This window comes from Ambystoma mexicanum, chromosome 3p, assembly GCF_040938575.1.
Source record: "Ambystoma mexicanum isolate Mex_15411 chromosome 3p, UKY_AmexF1_1, whole genome shotgun sequence".
NCBI classification, from domain to species: domain Eukaryota; kingdom Metazoa; phylum Chordata; class Amphibia; order Caudata; family Ambystomatidae; genus Ambystoma; species Ambystoma mexicanum.
In genome coordinates this window covers 294423192-294445241 of record NC_090925.1, presented here as the reverse complement: position 1 = coordinate 294445241, position 22050 = coordinate 294423192, and positions in this window count along the sequence as shown.

Below are 22050 nucleotides of genomic sequence, written 5' to 3'. Positions count from 1 at the left end.
CTCTACCGTTACAAGAGGCTTAGTTTTGGTGTCTCCTCAACGGCCGAGGTATTCCAGAACATAATCCGGGGTGCCCTAGCAGACTTGGAGGGTGTTCTGAATATTAGCGACGACATCTTGGTGTTCGCGAGAACGGAGGTCGATCATCTACGGCGTCTGGCAAAGACATTTGAGAGACTGCAGTCCTTGGGCCTCACCCTGCACAAGGAGAAGTGTGAATTCCTCCGACCATCCATAGAGTTCTTTGGTTTTGTGTTCAAGGAGGGGGGAGTGTCTCCTGATCCCAAGAAGGTGCAGGACATAAAGAAGGCGCAGCCTCCGGAGTCTGTGTCTGAGGTATGGAGCTTTCTGGGCATGGTTACGTACTGTGGACGGTTTATCAAGAATCTTGCCTCCAGGTCGGAACCACTCAGGGCACTAACGAGAAAGGACACGATCTGGAACTGGGGTCCACTGGAACAGGCCGCGTTTGACGATATTAAGGGTGCACTGGCAGCCGAGGACATCATGTCCTTCTTCGATCCCATGTTACCATCGGAGATCATTGTTGACGCCAGCCCGTTCGGACTGGGCGCCGTCCTGACCCAGGTAGACCCGGATGGGGGTGTCCGCCCGGTGGCCTACGCCAGCAAGGCCCTGTCAGAGGCGGAACAACAATACTCGCAAATTGAGCGGGAGGCACTGGCGGTGCTCTGGGGATGCCGGCATTTCCGTCTCTATGTCCTGGGACGCCCGGTGACGGTTGTGACGGACCACAAACCGTTGCTGCCCATCCTGGCGGGGTCATCTTCCAAGCCACCCGCGCGGATTGAAAGATGGATGCTCGCATTGCTGGAGTATGGGGTCACTCTAATCTATCGGCCTGGGGCGAACAACGCGGCCGATCACCTCTCCAGACACCTGGGGGCACCCGGTGGAGGAGACCCGGACACGTGCACTGAGGAGGCCGAAGAACATGTCTGGGTGGTAGTGGAGGCGGCGACACCGAATGCCATGACTCTCCAAGAGCAGGAGGTGGCGGCAGCCAAGAATGAGTGCTTTAACATCCTGAAGCAGTCCATGCAGCACGGCTCTTGGAAGTCGGTGCTGGAGGCCGTGGCAGGGCGCACGCAGGAGGCCAGGACTGTGCTGGAGCAGCTATGGAAAGTCCGGGAAGAGCTATCATTTTCTACGTCCCGACTCCTGCTCAGGGGTGACCGGATTGTGGTGCCCCAGTCGAAGGTGGGTGACGTGATCGCGCTGGCCCATCGTGGTTACCAGGGTGCCGCCAAGACCAAGGCCCGCCTAAGGCTGAAAGTGTGGTTTCCGGAACTCGAGCACAAGGTGGATGATTTCGTGGCGGCCTGTGTGTGGTGCCAGGCGGCTTCTCCACTACAGCGAGAGCCGGAGATAGAGGTGATGCCTCGCGGGACGCGACCATGGGAGGTCGTCCATGCAGACTTCGGCTCCACCACGATGGGCACCCACTTCTTGGTCATAGTTGACGAGTATTCCAGATATCCAGAGGTGGAGTTTGTGGATTCAGTAGCGTTCGAGCACGTTGTGGTGGCTGTGAGAAAATATTTGCGGCCCATGGATTCCCTCAGACGCTGTGCTCGGACAATGGCTCACCATTCCAGAGCGGGAGCTGTTGCAGAGCTATGGGGTGGTGCACAGGAAAATCACTCCCCTGTAGCCAAGGGCCAATGGTGAAGCTGAACGGCTCATGAGGACCCTCAACAAGACCTTTAGAATTGCCCAGGGGCAGGGACAGCCATTGCAGAGAGCGTTGTACCAATTTCTGAGGGTCTATCGCACCACGCCCCACGCATCCACTGGAGTGGCCCCGGCGGAGGCCCTGTTCAGGCGTTGCCCGCGTGGGCTGCTACCCGAAGTGGGGGAGAAGGAACCGGGCATGATCGATGATCGGCAGGTCGAGGCGGACCGAAAGGCACGAATCGAGCAGGAGAATGCCCGGAGAGGGCTTCGCCCACAACGACTGGAACCAGGGGACAAGGTCCTCATTCGCAATAGACATCCACATGGAAAGCTCTCTCTCAGAACCGTTGGACGTTGTCGCGGTAAAAGGGTCCATGATAACTGCATCGGACGGCCGGTCTGCGGTCACTCGAAATGTCAGCTTCTTCAAGAAGCTACGGGATCCAAGAACTGACCCGCCTCCTGATCCCGATCCCGGTGAGCTCCCAGAGGACAATGATGAAACACCGGGCCTGCCTGAGTCTCCAGCCAGACCAACACCTGTGGACAGATCACCCGTGCCGGAGGTGAGCAGGAGGTACCCCCAGAGGGCTGGGCGAGGGAAACCTGCTCGCCTCATCGATTACGTACTTGGACATTTGGCTGAATACTGTAGCGGTAATCACTGTTGAAGTAAGGGGACCCGGGTGGCTGGTAATAAAGGGGTGTTTCCGACAACGGGGAATGTTAAAATGTTATTGTTATGGTGTATCGTGTGCAGTGCATAATTGTAGTGTGGGTTTGTTTGTTCTCCTGGAAAAAGGAGGAGTGTGGCGCTGCCCGATGACGGGCATGCACGCGGCGGCGTGACGTTGCACGCCGCCGCATGCAGCATAAATAAACGGGGCGTTTCCCGGCCGCGCAGAGCGACCGGGAAGCCCGAACAGCAAGGACCTGTGTAAGGTGTCGTCCTTGTTAGTTGGGGGCTACGGGACCGCATGGGGGCATGGACGAACCTCCAACACAAACTAGGGTCAGATTCAAGGGATACTCATGATATGGGGGCAGTTATGGGCGAATAATGTGCGGAGGCTGCATAACACCCATGGGCAGCTGTGGCTTTTCCTCCTACCGCTCTAAATCGACCGCGACTGGATAGTCCACAATATCCTATAATACAGCTTAACTAGAAAGCCGGCAAATTGATGTGACGCGCCTGCCATCTAGTGTACATTTATGTGTACTGAGTTAGCCATCGAAATGTAAAGAAAGCAGTCTATGGTACTGATTGAAAGTTGTTCCATACATAGTAAAGGGATCGTATAGCCCTTTTGTTGTTTACTTTGCATTCAGGTCTTTTAATTTTTCTCATTGAAAATTCAGGACTAAAAAAACAGAATGGAATGAAAGCAAACAGGAGTGGATGAACAACTAATAACTCAAATTTGCAGCGAGGCATCTCTGGCGCTGTATCTACAGTAAATATGTAAGTCTTTACGCTGCTGAACTTTTACTTAAAATCATTAAAGAGAACAAGTATGTGAGTCTGTTGAAAATGAGCACAACCCATCTGGACGTATTCACAGAGTGACGATGATACTGCACCGGATGATAAAATCCCGTGATCTGCTCTCCCAGGCACCACAGCCGGGCTGAACCTGAATGCTATCCTAAGTGGTTAGAAATCGCGCTTGGGACAAGGTCTTTGCTGTCGTGCATGTGCCACCAGGACCACTGCTGTTATGCTGTTTATAAGATAGTTTGTGAAACGAAAAATAGCTTTTTAAAAAAAAAAAATAGCACAACAACAGCGTTTCTCATTGCATTGCTTCGCTGGTGAAATCCTTTGACAAATTGCTTCATTGGTGTGTGGTGGTTCTTTAATACTCAGTAATGTTTAATTTCCATTTTCTGCAAGCAAACGTTTCAGCACTCGCTACAGCCTTTTCGAACTCGACTAAACTGGTCTACTAAATTAATTGGTAGTCAAAGTTATAGACTGGACCATTGCCATTCATTCAGACATTTACAGCACTTTGGATAACAATGCCCCCTTATCTATTTTCCTGTTAATGGGGTCTTGATAGAATTATTATTGTCCTTGTTGTATTGGGTAGGATGAAAATTGGCTTCATTCCTCGCAATTACTGGGGCTGCATCTTTAAATTTACCCTGACCATCAGTGCCATCTTGCAATTCTTTATGTGCGTGTTTGCGATTTTGCTGTGCTCCGCGGAGGCCTGTGTTCACTGAGTGAACAAGCATGGCATTCTAACCTGACCACATGATCAATGCCTGACGTGTAATCCTTCCCTCTCTTGGATACCTGGGTAAGATGTTTCTTTTAGGAGTTTGGCTCTCGGTGAACTGTCCAATTTAGTGTCAAGGGCTGCCAACATGCATAGCCCCCTCGTGGTGTTTTCCTGATTTTAGAATCTCCCCTGAGGACAGCATAGTGTCACGTCTCATAGAGGGTGACAAGCCCAAGTGGTTCAGTCCCATAAACTTTCTGGGAGATGCATCTGGTAGTGACCCGGACCACTCTGGTTCGTCTCATCATAACAAAGGATGGGGAGTGTGGCTAAATCACCGCCATCAATACTCTTAATGCACCAGAAATGCACCCAAAACACAGTTAGCAAATACAAGCAGAATAAACCATAAACCTAGGGGGGGGCGTGGCTTGGCGCTGTGAGAGATGGGGGCCTAGTGTGTAGGCTCAGCTCCAGTGGACATTTAAGATTATTATTAACATTTACTAATGTATCCACTTAACTTATTAATTGACTTCCTAGATGCTGCTTACCCGCCGCTGTGATTCCGAACATCGAAAAAGCTCAGTGGAGGTCCTGCAAGCTGCTCCTCATCAAGGTCTTCTTCCTGGAGGCTGGGCCTTTCAAGCTGCGTCATTCTATGGGCCGCGTGGCTGACTGATCCTGTCAGCTGTGCGGCAACGGAGACAGGCGCGGCCTGCTTCTGGCAACAGGAACCCTCTTCTCCTATAACACAGTATTTAAAGTGGAAGAAACCGTTTTTCTGTTTATTTCTTTTTCAAAACGGAAAGAAAAAGAGTGGTACTTACATTTAAAACATTTACGTAACTTTTAATAACCCTTGATAAGGAAAGGGGGGAAAACAAGGAAAGAGAGGACAAGAAAGAAGAAAGGGGAAGCAGGGAAAATATAAAAAGAAGAAAGAGGACAGTGGATAAATAAAGAAGAGAGAGGAAAGGGAATAGAAGGGAAAGAAGAAATTAGAAAAGAAGAGTAAGAAGAGGAAAAGAAAGAGAGGGCAAGAAAAGGAGAAATAATAACAAAAGGGAGAAGAAAAGAAAGAAAGGAAAAGAAAAAGAAGAAGCAAGAAGGGGAAAGGAAGAAAAAGAGAAAAGAAAGGGCAGAAGGAAAAGAGGAAAGAAAGATAAAAGAGAGGAGAAGAGAGGAAAAGAGAAGAAGGGTAAAGAGAAAGGAAAGAAAAAAGAGGAAAAAGAGAAGGAAAAGAGAATAATATAGGAAGGCTAACTGATAAGAGAACAGAGAAAAGAAAGGAAGAATATTCTATTAAATTGCAGTATGACAACAAAAAAGTGCAATCCAAGGATGGATCATCTTCATCATCTGCCTCACTCAAAATACAAAAAAGCAAAGCTCCTCCACCTATAGAGAACTCAATTGACCCGGTGATGCCAATGATATTGTTAGAAATCAGAGCTCTTAAACCTTTATGGAGGATTCCAACGCTAAGCTACAAAAGCTGGATAGTAAATGGTCGGTATTTCAAGCCAGGATGAATGAAGTTGAAAGGAGGGTTGGGAGTGCAGAGGATATTTCCAATAAAGTCACCTAATTGGAAGCCACAGTGTTAACTCTCCAACAGCAGACTGAAAATCTTGAAAATCGAAATAGAAGATATAATCTTTGTGTTTATTCCTGAAGGAATTGAAAAAGACAATCCTGCTGCCTTTCTGTATATGTTCTTACCTCAAGTTTTTAGCCTCTCGGCCTCAATACAACCTAATATCCAAAGAGCACATCAAATTGGTCCTCTCAGACCCTCTCGAAACACCAATAACCTACCCAGGACCATGATACTAGCTCTTCTTTACTTTACGCATGTCACTCTTATTATGGAAAAAGTCAGACAAATCAAAAATTTGACTTGGGAAGGAAAAGTAATGTATATAACTCAGGATGTAGGCAACACAACTGCAGCAAGGAGAAAGGAGCTCCTCACCTTCAGACCAGCACTTAGGCAGCTAAATGCTAAATACAGCATTGTACACCCTGCCACCCTTAAAGTTACTATAAATGGACAGACCTCAACATTTCAAAATTCTGCGGATCTACGAAGGTATATCCAATCTCAGAAAAGGAATGACATGGATACGTCACCTTCAATCACCTGAAGATGTTATTACCTATTATTCCACTTTCTCCACCGGAGCAGGGTTTCGGCGGGCCTGAATCTTCTTTCGGCTCCCTCCCCCCATTACATTTTTCTTTTACTTTAACATGGGCTGATGTGGCTTTTGTTTTTAAGCCACCTTTTCATTTCTAATCCTTAACAATGACTCTCGATTACCTAAGTCCATGTTATACCATTTGGTTGTGTCCCTTTCCTTATGTTTCTCTCCCTCTATGTCTTCATCTGTTTTGCTGGATGCATTACTATACCCTGTACTAAATTGCCACATCGTCTCACTTTATTGGTACCAAAATGTTTGCAACTTTCTTATTGCTTTTTTCTATTTCTATCATATGGTCAATAGATTCACCATTGCATATTCATGTGTCATAATATAGTCTCTTGGAACATTAAAGGACTACATAATCCAATCAAAAAGACAAAATGTATTATCTCATTTTAACAGATTAAAGCCTTCAATTGACTGCATTCAAGAATCAATGAGAAGCTGCTAATCCTAAGAAACATTGGGTTGGTCAGGTGTTCTCTATTGCTGCACAAGGCAAAGGAAATGGTGTCATTACTTAGGTTAACAAATCTCTTAAATGTAATGTTCTATCTAATGAATCTGATGATATGAGAAGATGGGTTTTGCTCAAACTCTCAATTAATTCTAGAGAATATTCCATACTTAACATTTATGGCCCAACATCCCCTGAACTTAATTTCTGGAGGCAACTCAGAGATCACATACTCCAAGCAAATCCCCACAATCTGATTGTGGCGATTGCAATCAAATCAAAGACCCTTTCCTGGATAGGAAATCTAGTGTCCGCTTCACCAATACTACCTCTCATAAGCAATTCATTAATTTTGTATCGGAATTAGGTCTTAGTGATGCATGGCGCCTATTTCATCCTACTGACTCTGACTTCACGTTCTACTCTGCACCCCATAAATATTTTTCAAGACTAGATTACATTTTCATACCTAACTCCATGGCAAATCTTCTCCTAAAAGCCCAAATAGAATCCATCACGATCTCAGATCATGCTCCAGTTCACATCCAACTACAATCTCCCAGTAACTCTAAGCCCTCAAATAGATGGCGATTCAACGCTAGCTTACTGAACGATACCTTACTAACAACCTTTGTTACCTTACAACACAACAATTACTTTGCTGTAAACAAAGATCAGGATACCTCCATTACAAACAACTGGGACTGCTATAAGGTAATATAATGATATAATCAGAGGTAAAATGATCTCATTTGTAGCCAATAAAAAGAAAAAGCTAAAGCAAGAGTCGGAATCTATTCTTAGACAGTGGAAACCATTAGAAATTCTATTTGGTAGTACTAATGTCATGACCCTTAACCCTGGCCCTCACAGGCAAGTCAGCCTTCCAGTTAGGGCCAGGTCAAAGGCCTTAAAACCTTATCCAAGACTCTCTTGGAGTCAGTCCTGGCACCTTTGGCGCCAGGCTCATAACCATCATGAAGACCAACATTAGAATGGGACTATTTACTTGGGACTATTTAACTTGGGTGGTTCAGCCAACATGGAGGCACACACATATCTCAGTTACAAGGAACTGAGCTATGCGGTCTAGTCTTTAGGGTGTGGTAGGCCTGGGACTACTTTTCCTGGACTACTTTGGGTGTGGTAGGCCTGGGACTATTTTACCTGGACTACTTTACCTGAGACCATTTAAACCACAACCAAACAGCAGAACACGCTTCGTGTTATTCTGCTGTGGGCAGCGTAATGCTCACCGTGTCCAGTTCTTGATGCCAGTTTACCTGAAACCAAGGACCGGCAGAGAGAGAAAGAACACTACGAAACTTAACTGGAATAGTATCCTGTCTTCAATCCATCACCGACTTCAGTTCCACTCACCTGAAGGTACGAACTCCATCATCCGGCACTGCATGCATCTTGGAATACCATAACCTGGAAAGAGGAGGAAGAAAGACATCATTAATACGCATTTACTCACATTTCCTCCCGAGCGAAGAAAGCCACACAATTCTTACCTGGGTAGTCATCTCCTGGTCAGTATCATTACTGGAACATCTTGGCGCTCGGCGAGGAACAGCGCAACCTGCAAGGAGAGAATAGACACAGGTTAGCAATGTAAAAGGGGAAACAGCGCCGCGCATCGCGCATTACTCACCGGACAGCATCGCGCTCACCGCACTGTCACCTACCGGCCCATGCTCATCTTCAAATTGCATGACAACACCAAAATACCTTTCCATACCTAAAAGGAAAGAAGCAAGACATTATTATTCGAACTAAGAGGAACATTAGAACTGCATATAAAGACTGTAAAGCAGCAAACCTATGGAGTCACAGCAGGCCTGGATTCCCACAGGGGGCTTGCACCAGTGAAGTAACTTGGTCGCTGCTCACCCCCCACATCTACACGCCCCTGCCACGATGAGCAGGACGGAGAATCCATCTTTTACAATATTAAGACCCATCTTTAACCAGAGGCCTTACCAAGGAACCGGGAGAGGGTTTGAGTGTGTAAATCATCCAACCAGGGCTGGGTGGCGTCCCTGTGGATACCAGGTGAGCGTAACAACTAATTCACCTATGATTCTTAAAGAAGTCTTAAAGTTAATATTTCAGTATAATAAAATTGTAACTCAATATTTGTGTGCAAATATGCTCAAATACAAATCAAAAATCTACCAACTCTCCAATAAGGCGGGCAAATCGTTAGCCTCTTATCTTAAATTCAAAAAAGAAAAATCTAGAGTTGTCACCATGCAGGATCACTTAGGAAGCAGAAAATGCTCTGATACAGATACCTTCACGGTCCATACCCCCAAACATCAGGTACAGACCACCCTGCCCAAGGCCTTGGGTCCCATGGGGGCCTTGAAGGCCCCAAGGAATCTTGCAGGGGCTTCCTGGAGTCGGTCCTGGCGCCTTTGGCGCCAGGCTCATACTGACATCATCAACATGGCACGTTTCAGACCCAGAGAGGCACGTGCGAACCAATATGAGGCAGGGTGAAGGGATTATTTGCCGTGGGACTATTTGCTTGGGTGTGGTTGCTGGAACTACTTTCAGAAGACTATATAAGCCACACCCTTCATACAGAATACGCTTCCCGTTATTCTGCATTCCTGCAGCGTAACGCTCACCATGTCTGCAGCTCCAGGCCAGCCATCAGCCACGCCCGTCCAGTGGTCTCGAGCTACCTGCAAAGAAGAGTGAGAAAGAAGAGCAGAACAAGATACTTACCAGTCTCTTTATCGCGGCCGCTCGGGAGTCCACGCTTCTTCAGAACTGAAAAGGAAAGAACATCAGATTAGCCGTTCTTCATCGCAGTTCAGCGCCGCACTAATACTTACCAGCGAATTATCGGAACGTCATCACTCGATCTCCGCTTCATCTTCCGATCGCCGCTCCGGGACTGCCGCATCTGTAAAACATAAAGAAGAAATCAGGTTAGCAGAGCAGTGTGAAGGCTTCATTCTGACTTATAATCCTGTACGAGGCAGCTCTCACCTGTAGGCAGCAATCCTCACAGGCTCACAATTATTCATCACGCAGCCTTTGTTCAGGAGATTCCGCACCTGCAGAATACAAAAGCAGCAGGTTAGTTGTGCAGAAAAACAGTATCGGGTGGAAAGACTTTTGCATAGCACTGGCGCAAATCTTACCTTGGGAAGCCAGCTACCAAGAACCTCGCTCCATTGTATGCACGAAGAGGGAATCTGTAAAGAAAGGTACAGAGTGAACTTTTGCAACTTGAACTCTTAGCTATCCATATCTTTGGAATAAGACTTACCATAGAGTCACATTTATCTGGAACTTTCAATAGGATCAGTGAAGTAACTAGATCCTAGAACTACGACGCACCCCTGCAAACAGTGGCAGGACGGAGAGCCCGCTATTTGTAACTCAAAGGTGAGATATAGCGGGGTGGTGCAAGAGGACGCCACGGGTGGCGGGAGCCGCCCACATCCACATGGTTGGGTAACCTGTGATTTACCTTTCTAGGCAAGACTGCTTTCATATCGGAGGGGAGTACAAGACACCACTCACCACCAGATCATCCAGCTCCGTTCGGCGCCCCTGGGGAGATCAGATGAGCATAACAATAACCTTCAAATTTTCTCAAATTCTACTCTAAATTGTACTCCTCTGAAGCTCCTCCCAATACACCTTGATTGATAATTTCTTACTTAATATACCTAGAACCAATTACCCCCAGATAGATCTTAACTCTCTTAATGCCCCTATTACTCCTGTGGTTAATTCTTCAAGCCATTAAACATCTTAAAAAAGGTAAAGCTCCAGGGTCTGATGGCTTGCCTACTGACTTCTATTCTCATTTTTCCAATTTATTAGTTTCTAAACTTACTAACCTTTACTCTCACTTTATAACAGAAGGGAAGGTGCATGGTTCTTTTCTTAAGGCCATGATTTTTGTTTTCCCTAAACCTAATAAAACTCCCAAACTCCCTCAAAGTTATCGCTCAATTTCCCTCATTAATACTGATTGATTTTATGCAAACATTTTAGCCAACACACTCCTTCCCTTTCTTCCCAATCTCCTTAAGTAAGATCAAGCTGGATATGTAAAGGGTTGAGTGTCTTCCTCTAATATTAGACTTTTTTCAGACATCACATATTTAGTTCACCAATCCAAGGATCCCCATGCTGCAAAAGCCTTAGATGCCGAAAAGGTTTTTGATAGAGTTGAGTGGGATTTTTTATTTAAAACCCTAAAATGGCATGGTTCTGCCCCCTTTTTTATCCCTGATTAGCGTACTTTATTCAATGGCTAAATTTACAACCTTTGTAAATGGCCAATTCTCTTCCTTTTTCCCTCTATCCAGAGGAACACGTCAAGGCTGCCCTCTTTCTCCAATCCTTTTCATTTTAGCTCTTGAACCCTTCTTAGAGACTATCAGACAAAGTGATAATATATTAGGAATCTAATACCAAAACCTTCATATTAAATCAGCTGCTTATGCGGATGATGCTCTTATATTCCTGAAAAATCCAGAACAAAGTGGTCCACACCTTTTACAGACTATCTCTAATTATTCTAAAGCATCTGGTTATAAGCTTAATATTGATAAATTGGAAATCCTTCCCCTTAACAGATACTGTTTGCTACATCATACACTATCCTTGGGAATGGAATGGTGCCCCCAAGGCTTCAAATATCTTGGAGTTCATATATTCTCTTCTATCTGTGACATGTGAAAAAGAAATATAGATATCATACGAGCCAGAGTTAATGAACTTGTAACATCATGGTCCCCCCTTTATCTCTCCTGGTGGGGTCCATTAGAGTCCATAAAGATGATGATTTCTTTCATAATTCTTTACCTTTTACATATGCTGCCTATTTCCTTTCCCCTTTCCTTTGTTAAGTCCTTAGACACTTGCCTTCTCAAATTTCTACGGGGTAAAGGAAGACGTAAAATATTGCTTAGGAGTTAAAGAAACCCCACTCTATGGGTGGTGTTAATTTTCCAGATTTCAGGAAGTATCATAAAGCCTTTGTTATTAAACAAATACAAATGTGGTTTGTTCAAGAAGAATTGGAATATGCTTCCAACTGGGTGCGTCTGGAAAAAGCAGTAGCTTCCCCAATTCCCCTATCAGACATCTACCTTATTAAAGTAAGAACAAACTTATGAAATTCTCCTGTATCCGTCAATCTGTACTTTATCTTAAACTATATATGTTCCCATCCCTTACCAAATGATCTGACTTTACCTCCCCTCTTATTTGGCTTTACCCTTTAATTAAGGTGAAAGGAAAATCGATACTGTGGAAGCCATGGCTACCTAGAAACATCAAATACTGTAACCAATTCTTTGTACATAACATTCCTACTACTTCTAAAGACTTTGCTGTCAAATGTCATCTTCCTGCATCTGCCATGAAACAATATTTGATTGTTATTGATGCTATGTTTGAGAATTGTGATCAACTGATCAATAACTCCAATACACCTGATGTACTAAAATTGTTTTATTTACTAAAACCCAATTGTACTGCATCTTTTTTTATAAATCTCTTGTGATGACTTCAGCAACCAGTCTTCTGCACAATGATTGGAGAGATTATTGCACACTGCCTGACCTTCAACTTCACCGGCCCCCCAGGGGAAATGCATTTCAAAGATCACTTCATCAGCCAGCCTAACCAAAACCCTATTTCTTCCACCTTAGGGCATTTACTACTCCTGTTTCCCTTTTTAAATGTGGCCTTTTACCTAATGACCTTTGTTGGAGTTGCTCACTATTCTCAGGTTCTTTCAAACATATGTTTGTTGAATGTCAATATGTTAAACCCTTTTGGATTTCTGTCTGGCAAATGATCAAACTCATTTCTAAAACTCAACAATACTTTTGTTTTGACTTTCTTATCTTTGGGAGCTCCATCCTACAAACTGTAGTAGCCAACGAACATACAAAAAAACATTTTGATTTATATCTCATGGTTGCACTACAAACCATTACTTCAAATTGGAAAAGTCTGCAACGCATTCATTATAAGTGTTGGTGGAATGATATCTGTAATATCCATAGGCTGGAAAATTGTATAGCCTCTTCTCCTCTATTATGCAAGCATAATGTGAAATGGCAAACGTTTCTTGATTTTTTATCTAATACAGATAATCACTAATACTATCCTTATGTGTTTCCTTATTCCCTCCCCTCTTCTCCTTTTGTTTGTGTTTCGTCCTGTTTGTAATGTTAGTTATATATCTAGTCTATTATTGCATTATTGTTTTGTTATCCCCTCTTCATTTATTTTTTTAAAAAATGTGCATTTGTTGTTGTTAGCAAAACCACTTTATTTATACATACCTGATATTTTGTATAACTCGTCTATACCTCCTTAAATGGTTTTGCTAGTATTTACTTCCTACTAATTGAAACTTGTCATTTTTATTGTTAATGTTATTGAATATCTTGTATGTTGATTTCTCATAATAAAAATCTTTCAAACTTAAATAAAAAACATAAACCTAAATAATATGATCTGCCTGGTTCTATCTTTCTAGTAAACCATAAACTATGCAGGATTTAGTTTGCATTAGTGATACAACGCAAACACCAGACTTCAATCAATAGAGGGACACTTATCAGAATAGTAGTTTGATTAACTTCACATATGTTAGAGAGCAGTTCGCAAACATAGGCAAACATTAAAGTGGTATTTTCCAATCAACTTCCATTTACAAATACTGAAGAATAACAGGTGAGTAGCCTTATGTTATGTAACACTGTCACATGTTTAGGAAATCAAAATAGTGTAGGAATCTGGGAGTTACACACTACGGGGGTGAGGTATTAACTGGTGTCCATCACCATAATTTCCAAGTTACTTAAAATCATCCCTCCATAACCATAATCTTTTTAGTCCGATTAATGTACAATCTGATGCGTCAACAGCTGACAGAGATCAGAGATCCAGGCTGGTCCTTACCACTGTAATGGTAATGACCATGGAAGTTCATATACATGACAGGGACTGAGAGACCATACACTAAGATAGATCCCGTGGGGTGTAACTTGTAAATGTTCTTTCATGGCATCAGGTCTTTTACTTCTAAAGTGTGTTTAGTTTACCACGGGCAGCAAGAATCTACACAAAGCAGACACTGAGAGCGCTCCTTCTAGCAATCTCTCCTCTCTTCCAGGAAAACTGCAAAGTTCTCCAGAGTTCTACAGGGATCAACTCAGCCAGTATTCAATCTGGCTCTTGCATCTAAGTGCTAGAATGCCAATTTCAACAGACCCTTCCTGAATGGCGTTTGGATCCCTCTTCCAGGACTGCTACAATCTCTCTCTTTTCTTGAAATAGGCCTATCTCTTTATGGTATCCCCAGTGCTCCTGCTTGATCTCCTTCAACTACATAGGGTTAGCCTATGTAAAGACATGCACTACTCCCCTATATGTAATCATTGATGTAAACATCTCCTATTGCTTGTCTATTGGGATTGGTTGCTCAGATTATATGTGACATCAAAAATGGCACCCCTATTATCTCAGTTTCTAGTGGTATAGTGTGTGCCTCGTTCTCTCAGCTTTCCGCCTCCCCTTCTCTTGGGAGAAAATAACATGTTCAATTCATACCTCCTCTCAGTAAAATGGCATCACCAAAAGCATATTTTGTTTCGATAAATATGAAGTTACTAAACATGCATGTGTATGGACTTGACCTTCTGAAAAATATAAGAGTTTGACTTATCAACGTGATCCGTTTTCCATCATGCAATTTAGATGAATGTCAGATGAGCAGGAATAAAGTTATCAAAATGCTTCTCATATTTTGAGATATTTGGAACTTGATGTAAGACTAACATCTCTTGGAAGTCTTCATGCTGCAGATGTCAGCCTGGCCTTCAGCATTTATCTGGCAACATTGGTTGAACACATGAACATTTCTAACTTGTGAAAATAGCCATTTTAAGGAGTATGTATATAAACAAGTTCTACATTTTGTTTTCTTTCCAGCACATTACAGCTTCATGAATGGAATGTGCTATTAATAACAGATTCTACGAGTCTGTTTCTTTGAAGATCAGAGTCATTCCCTCTCCTGGTAATAACATCTTGCCCACCCTGTCTATCGCAGGGCATTATCAGGGGCAGGTGCCAGGCTTCATCACAATGCAGAGGTGTCATTTAACCCTCTCCAAGCTTCCTTATCTTTAGCTGTTTGGAAATGCTGTCACGTGGAGTCATTGCACTCTAGAGGAGTTTAGACCTAAATTATTTCAATTGTGTGAACGCACGTTGGGTTGAATTTCCTTATTTTCTACATTTTCTGTCCCCATGTGCTCCTGCTAGTCAATCCCGGAGGAGTGTAACGATCCTTCCTTCGCACATTACCAGTGGGAACACAGCTCAGCTCAAAGGATGAATACAAGTTTTGAGCCGTTCTCGTGAACTTCAACATATGTTTTGTTCCTCGGGGAAAATATCCTGTTTTGGGGAATAGTCTGTTGCTTCATCGAGAAACACACACCCGTTACCACTAGTGTCACCCCATAACAAGAGTTTTTCTGTTAAATGTAAAATAACGAACATCTGATTTAGCCTGCAATGTATACATGCAGAGAATACGAAATAGGAATATCTAAATGTTCTTTTTGAACGAATAAAAATGTTGTTCTGTTGTTGTGTTGAAAAGTCTGCATGTTTGTTTAGGCAGCATCCTAAGTGTTGCACAAGAAGGAGTCAGCACAGTTTGCTGTACTGTTCATCATCATCATCATATAACTGTGGTTGCCTTGTCACAAATAAGCCATGAGAAGCATTTATACAGCGCTCCGAACCCTGACCCACGATGTGTGGTGCTCATTTATCAACCTGGGAAGGATAAAAGGCTGAGTTTGGCTCTTCTGGGATACGAACCTGCGTCAGAAGGCTCTGCACGGATATCAAAGCAAGCACTCTACTTTCTGTGCCATCAGTCCTTTCCACGGGAAATGGTTTGCTGACTCTCTTATACATTGTAACAGATTGGACACTGTCCTGCCTGCATTAGGGAACATTGTGAGGTATATTAAGAGTGTGGCTCACTCTCTTGGGGCCCTTCTGATGTACTGAGAAGACCTCTCCAGGAAGCTCTCCTTGGTCCTACGCTCGGAAGTCACGAGGCCCTCTAGACTCCACCCCTCCACGGGCAAGACCCAAGGCTTTGACCTTGCATTGAACATCAGTGGGTCTCAGCAGTGCTCACCACTGGCCAGCTGAAGAAAGCCAAGCCTTTGGAATAGCCGGCACCTCCGGAAGGTGGAAGAGAACTGCTCTGTGCCCAACAGCTTGTGATGCTTAATAAGGTCACCCATGTCCTGCCAGAACGCTGAGCCTGGCACTGGGGGAGAGATAATAATTCCACGCATATGATGAATAAAAAGAAATTAGAGATCTCAACTTATTGCATTTATATGTATAAAACAAAACGAAATTGCATATCCCTACTAGATGCATTTAAAAGTTACTAGATGTATTTAAAAGTGCCTTCAGCAATTTTTGTCCTCTAATTAAATTGAAACGTTCTATGTCTTACTCTGCTCCTATTATATGACATATAATTAAATGTACCCAATCACCCTATGATTGTGCAATGCATGTTGGCATAACATAGCAGTGAATATTAATGTTTTAAAACCTGTGCATAGTTTGTGTTCATTCTTTTGATTTAATTTCATTTTCATGTCTTCATTTGTATATGGGTATGGTCGCAATGTGCTATTGGTTGAAAGCCCTCGCAGGGACCGAAGTCCAAGCTATGGGAAAGTTAGGAGGTGCAAGTTTGCGTGTGTGCATAATGACCATTAAAGGTCATGAGGGCTTGGCCGAGTCCCTGCCAGTCACCCATGTCTAATTGGCATGTGTATGGGGGAGAGATGTAGCCTCTGGAAATTAGCAAGGGGGTGTGTGTTAGAGGATAGTCAGTTATTTGTGTCGCTAAGTTCAAATGTTTTGTCATGGAAGGTAGCTGCATTCTTATGGAAGAAGTATTGTGCAAAGTGTCATTCGAGTTATATGTGAAAGCATATGTGTGCTGGAGTGAGGCAGCGCCTTTCGCTAATTCCAAAAGCGCAGAGTGAGAGAGGAAAATTACATTGGTTATAATCAAATGAAAATGTATGAAAAACATTCTTCAACCTTACTTGTCTGCAACTAAATCTGTGTGAGTTAGAAAGGTGCATTGTGTGTGTGTCTTGAGTACAATACTGAGTTGTGTGGATTATCAATAGGGAAATCTAAAAGAAATGCACAGACCAACAAATACATAAACATAATGAGTACATCATTTGTCGAAGGACGGATTAGTAACGCTTTTTGACACAATCTAGAATTCATCTCCCTCTTGCGAACCGCTGATGTCCCAGTATCTGATGGGGCAGAAACATTCAGAGATGTACAGTACAATCTGTGGCTAGAACAGACAGCCAACCCTGCATGCACAGCAGTATTCAAGTCTATGCCACACCACGGATGATCATAGTTGTACAGTTGGATTGTTAAAACATAGCCACAAAACAAATAATTAATTAAATGTAAGACCATGGCTCATCAATATGTGGCATGTCACACGGATAGACCCTTGCATCCCCTCTCATCAGAGAATCCTCATGTCCTTGGTAACTACTGCATGCAACACGTGATCCTATGCAATTTGGCCTCCGGGGCCATTTTAGGATTGTGGGTCAATTCATCCTTGGTAAACCAGTCCAGGTGAGGCCTCTATTTGAATTTTCGAGTGACAGGATAGAGGCCTAAAATATAGTATTTACCATTGTATTATATCAGGTTTTGCCTCTTTTAAAAAGACTTTGGGCCTCATTAGAAGTTTGGAAGTAGCCTTGCCGGTAAACCGGCAGGCTGCCGCCAAACTTCAGAAGAATTCCGGCGACCGCGAACAGTCAATTACCGGGTCATTACAGCCTTGCCGGACCCGGTAATTTCCCTTTCATGGGCGCCGGAACGGAAAGCTCCCCATTCCCATTTCAGCCCCATAAGGCTGAAATGGGAATGGGGAGGTCGGATGCACCCGCACAGTTATAAACGGTGCCGGTACACCCGACATGCTCTGCTCGCCGGTGCCATTACGGCCGCCAGGCCAGTCCTGGCGGCCACAATGGCACCCGCGAGCAGAACTCGTAGTTTGCCAGTCTGGGAACTATGGTAGGGAACCGGCAAACTTTTAATGAGGCCTTTCTATTGAAAGAATACATCCCGGGCGGGCACTTTTGTTTGAATCGACTAATTACATATACATGCTCAAGCTTTATTTCAGTTTCCACCATAAACCCTTTCCATACATATACGTGAAGCAGTATCCAGTAACAGAGTTGGGCAATTAATATCCAAAAACCCCAAAATAAAATCATCATAAAAAGTAACGCCAGAGATCATATGACCTCGAACTTCTTTCTCCTAAAAAAGGCATTTGATAAAAAAAGTTGGCATGACACGGTTAGATTACAGTAACTTGATTGCTTCTATTCTAGTTCTAATACGGTAAGAATTAAGAATTGGTTTGAGCCGCTTGCGTCTAGGAACTTCATATGAAGGGCATTGAAACATCCGATGCAATGTGTCTTCATCACGTCGTTTGCAGAGGGGGCATTGAGGAGTAAAGCCAGTGCCCCATTGATCTGTAAACGGGGCTAGTGGCAATATGCCCAGAGGGAATTTCGCATATAAGATTTGTTCACGTCTTGGACAGAGAAAATCATGATAGAGTTCCATGCCCAGTACGGTTTTTACTGCCATATGTTTGGATGGCAGATGGCGAGAGAAGCATACATCTAGTTTATCTTTTGGAATGAGGCCAATCTTTAAAATAATTCTTTAGACTACCTCAAGATAATGGGCCTCATTACGACTCAGGCGGTAAGGGTTTTACGACGGCGTAAACAGCGCCGACCCTTACCGCCTGAGTACGAGGTCCCTTAGCGCCATGACGGATTTAACACCTGCTTTTAGCAGGTGTTAAAATCCATGGCGCTAAGGGACCATGGAGTTAATTACGCCACCGTAACTTACGGTGGCGTAATTAACGCCTTCCCCACTCCCATTATGCCCTATGGGGCAAAAATGGGAATGGGGAAGGGTAAATGGGGATTGGGGACTTACCGCCCCGCCAACCTCGGAATGGGGCGGTAAGTCCACCAACCACCATGGCGTAAACGTAGTTTACGCCATGGTGGTAAAGTCACGGCCCAGGCGGTAACTTACCGCCTGGGTCGTAATGAGGCCCAATGTGTCAAATTTGACGGGTTCATGCCAAAGGATTTCTAGACCTGTCTCATAAAGCATACGCCTAACATATTTAAACCAGGGCAATGAGTGTCCTCAATGGTCTGCAGAACACTGTGGATACCCTCTCTATAAAGAGTAGGGCTTACGAGTTCCAGATCTTTAACCAGAAGGGTTTTAGCATTATTTCATATTTAATCTTCTTTTGTGTTGTTTTTTTTTTCTACACTGCACTACAGGAGCCTGGGCGGTCACCTGAGGCTCGGATCCACGTGGTTCCTTTGTTTCACCCTATCGCCACACTGCGGCATGAAGGCAAGCCCAGAAAGGCTTTTGCTACTGCGAGCAAGCTTCTGTTTGTCTCATCCTGAAATTGGGGTATTATCTGCTACAAACTGTGCCTTGGCCTGCAAAGTAGCCACTATGCTTTGCGTGGCTGAAATAATTGTGTAGTAATTAGTAGCCCATCTGGGCTGTACGTTTGCCGGCTGGTCACGCTTCCACCAACATGGTCGACACGATCTGCACACCAGCTGTGCATCTGCAGCCCGGCCTTTGCCTGCAGATATTGGCCAGTGTGGGTCTCTTCAGCACCAATCACAGGAGCGGGCAGGCGAACGCCAGCCCCCCGCCAAGGCCCACAGTAGGCCCTGTCTATCCTGCCCTCATTTCTTTTTCCACTGCACTACAGAACTTGGACCATCCATTGAGGTTCTGCTCCACGTGGTTCCTTTGTTTCACCCAATCGCTGCACTGCAACACGAAGGTAAGCCTAGAAGGGCTTTTGCTACTGCGAGCAAGTTTCTGTTTGTCTCATCCTGAAAGTGGGCTATTATCTGCTACAATGTTTGCCTTGGTCTGCAAAGTAGCCACTATCCTGTGCGTGGCTGCAATAATTGTGTAGTGATTAGTAGCCCATCTGGGCTGTATGTTCGCCGGCTGATCACGCTTCCACCACCATGGCCGAAACGATCTCCACATCAGCTGTGTCTCTTCAGCCAGCCTTTGCCTGCAGTGATTGGCCAGTGTGGGCTTCTTCAGGACCAATCACGGGAGCTGGCAGATGAACGCTAGCCCCCGCCAAGGCCCAAACTATGCCCTGTCTATCGTGCCTTTGTTTCTTTTCCCGCTGCACTACAGGAGCCTGGACCATCTCCTGAGGCTCCGCTCCATGTGGTACCTTTGTTTCACCCCATCGCCGCACTGTGCCAAACCTTAAAACGCTTTCCTTCCTGGACTTTCACCTCCCCTCCCACACACCTGTACTGTTATGCGCTTTACCTGTTTTGGCCTTAAAAGAAAATCGTTTTTAGCTGTGTGCACATCCTGATTCTTGGTGCTGTTTAAAAATCGTGTTTAGCTGTGTGCACATCCACTTTTCATGAGAATGTGTTGACAAGTACACCCATCTGTTCTCTGTCTAGTCTGCTATCTGTCCTCTCACCCTCTTCATCTCAGTGGCGTAACACAAAATGTGGGAGCCCCCCTGCAAATCATGCTGAGGGGGCACCCCCAACTCGCCAACAAATCACTGGTTGCACCAAACTCTGGGCCAGCATAGATTATCATGCTTGCGAAATATGCACGAACATGTTGCTGAAGGGGTATGCCGCACACTGCACTAGAAGAAATATATAAATGTGTTTTAATGCAATATACAGCACACTTTCTGAGAAAAATTGCCTAAAAAGCCAGAGTGTTTGCAATTGTTTTGTAGGGTAACACCAATCCAATAGATGCAAGTCACAAACAGTGCACAGGAACATTAATACTTTGCTATTAAAAATGCCTTGCCACATTTAAAAAAATGCCCAACTGGCTACGCAATGTAGACCAGTATAGACACATTATATTGTTACATTAAAGCATGCCAGGCCACATTTAGACATACCTTCACTGGTTGCACCAAAATGCCAGCCGAAGCAATAACACTCATCAAGAAGAGAACACACATTCAAGCCTGTGGCCTCTAACAACACGGCCATCTCTTTAAAATCTGCAAGGAACTGGTCAATCCTGTTGCGGTCTTTACCTCTCCTGTTCCCTCCAAGGCCCTATGTATGGCTCTGTCATCTTACTTCTCTGCTAAAATTCAGGATATGCTGTCCTTCATCTCCTCTTCCTCTCCCTCTTCCTCTCTCCGCCCCCTTTTGGCCATCTCTACCTCTATTCCTCCTTTCTCCTCTTTCTCTCTGACAACTCCTGACGAGGTTTCTAGACAAGTCCGATCTATGAAAGTGTCATCCAAACAGGAGCTCCCCTGCTCCTCCAAAACCATCAAGGACCATATTGACACCCTTGCTCCAGCCTTGGCCGATTTCTGTAATCACTCTTTTGCCACTGGAACGTTCCCCTCTCCCCTTAACCACTCCCTTACGCACCCACTCCTCAAGAAGCCATCTACCAATCCTGCCTGCCTGGGAAACTATAGCCCAATCTCCATCACCCCTTTCCTGGGCAAACTGTTGGAAAAGCTGGCCATCTCCCAGCTTACTCTCCACACAGAATCTGTTGGTTGTCTCCATGACCTTCAGTCTGGCTTCAGAGCTGCCAGAGGCACGGAAACTGCTCTCCTGAACACCTTTAAAGATCTGCTCTCTGACCTTGATTCCAGCATTCCTTCTGGCAACCTGCTGGTAGCACCGGCATGGTTACCGCCAAACCCGTAATGAGGCCGTTTCTTCTTGAAGTCATTCTGACTTCATAAAGAACTTATTTCCGTTAAGGACCAAACCATAACGGAAATAATTTCTTTGTGAAGGCAGAGTGACTTCAAAAATAAACTATTTCTTTTTGAAGTCATAGGGCTCGATGTCACCCCATGACATGGAGGCCTCGAGCCTAGCGTCTTCCATGCCATGGGGAGGGCAGAGACCTCGGACTTCAAAAATAAATGTTCTTTTTGTAGTCACTCTGCCTTCATAAAGAAATTATTTCTGTTACAGAAATAATTTCTTTATGAATGAAGACTGAATTCAAAAAGAACAAAACATATTATTTTTTGGGGACAAAAATTATTTTTATTTCTCCAGTGGGGCCCCCTCCCAGGACATGTGCTGGTGGGCCCCCCACACTGCGAGTGGTGCGGGTGCCCCTGTTACGCCAGTGCGTCATCTCCCATTGTGCTCACATTGTTCATTGTTAGGATACTGTTACTGGTTACCCCCTCTGCCCTCTGCCCTGTGCTCAGGTTTGTTAT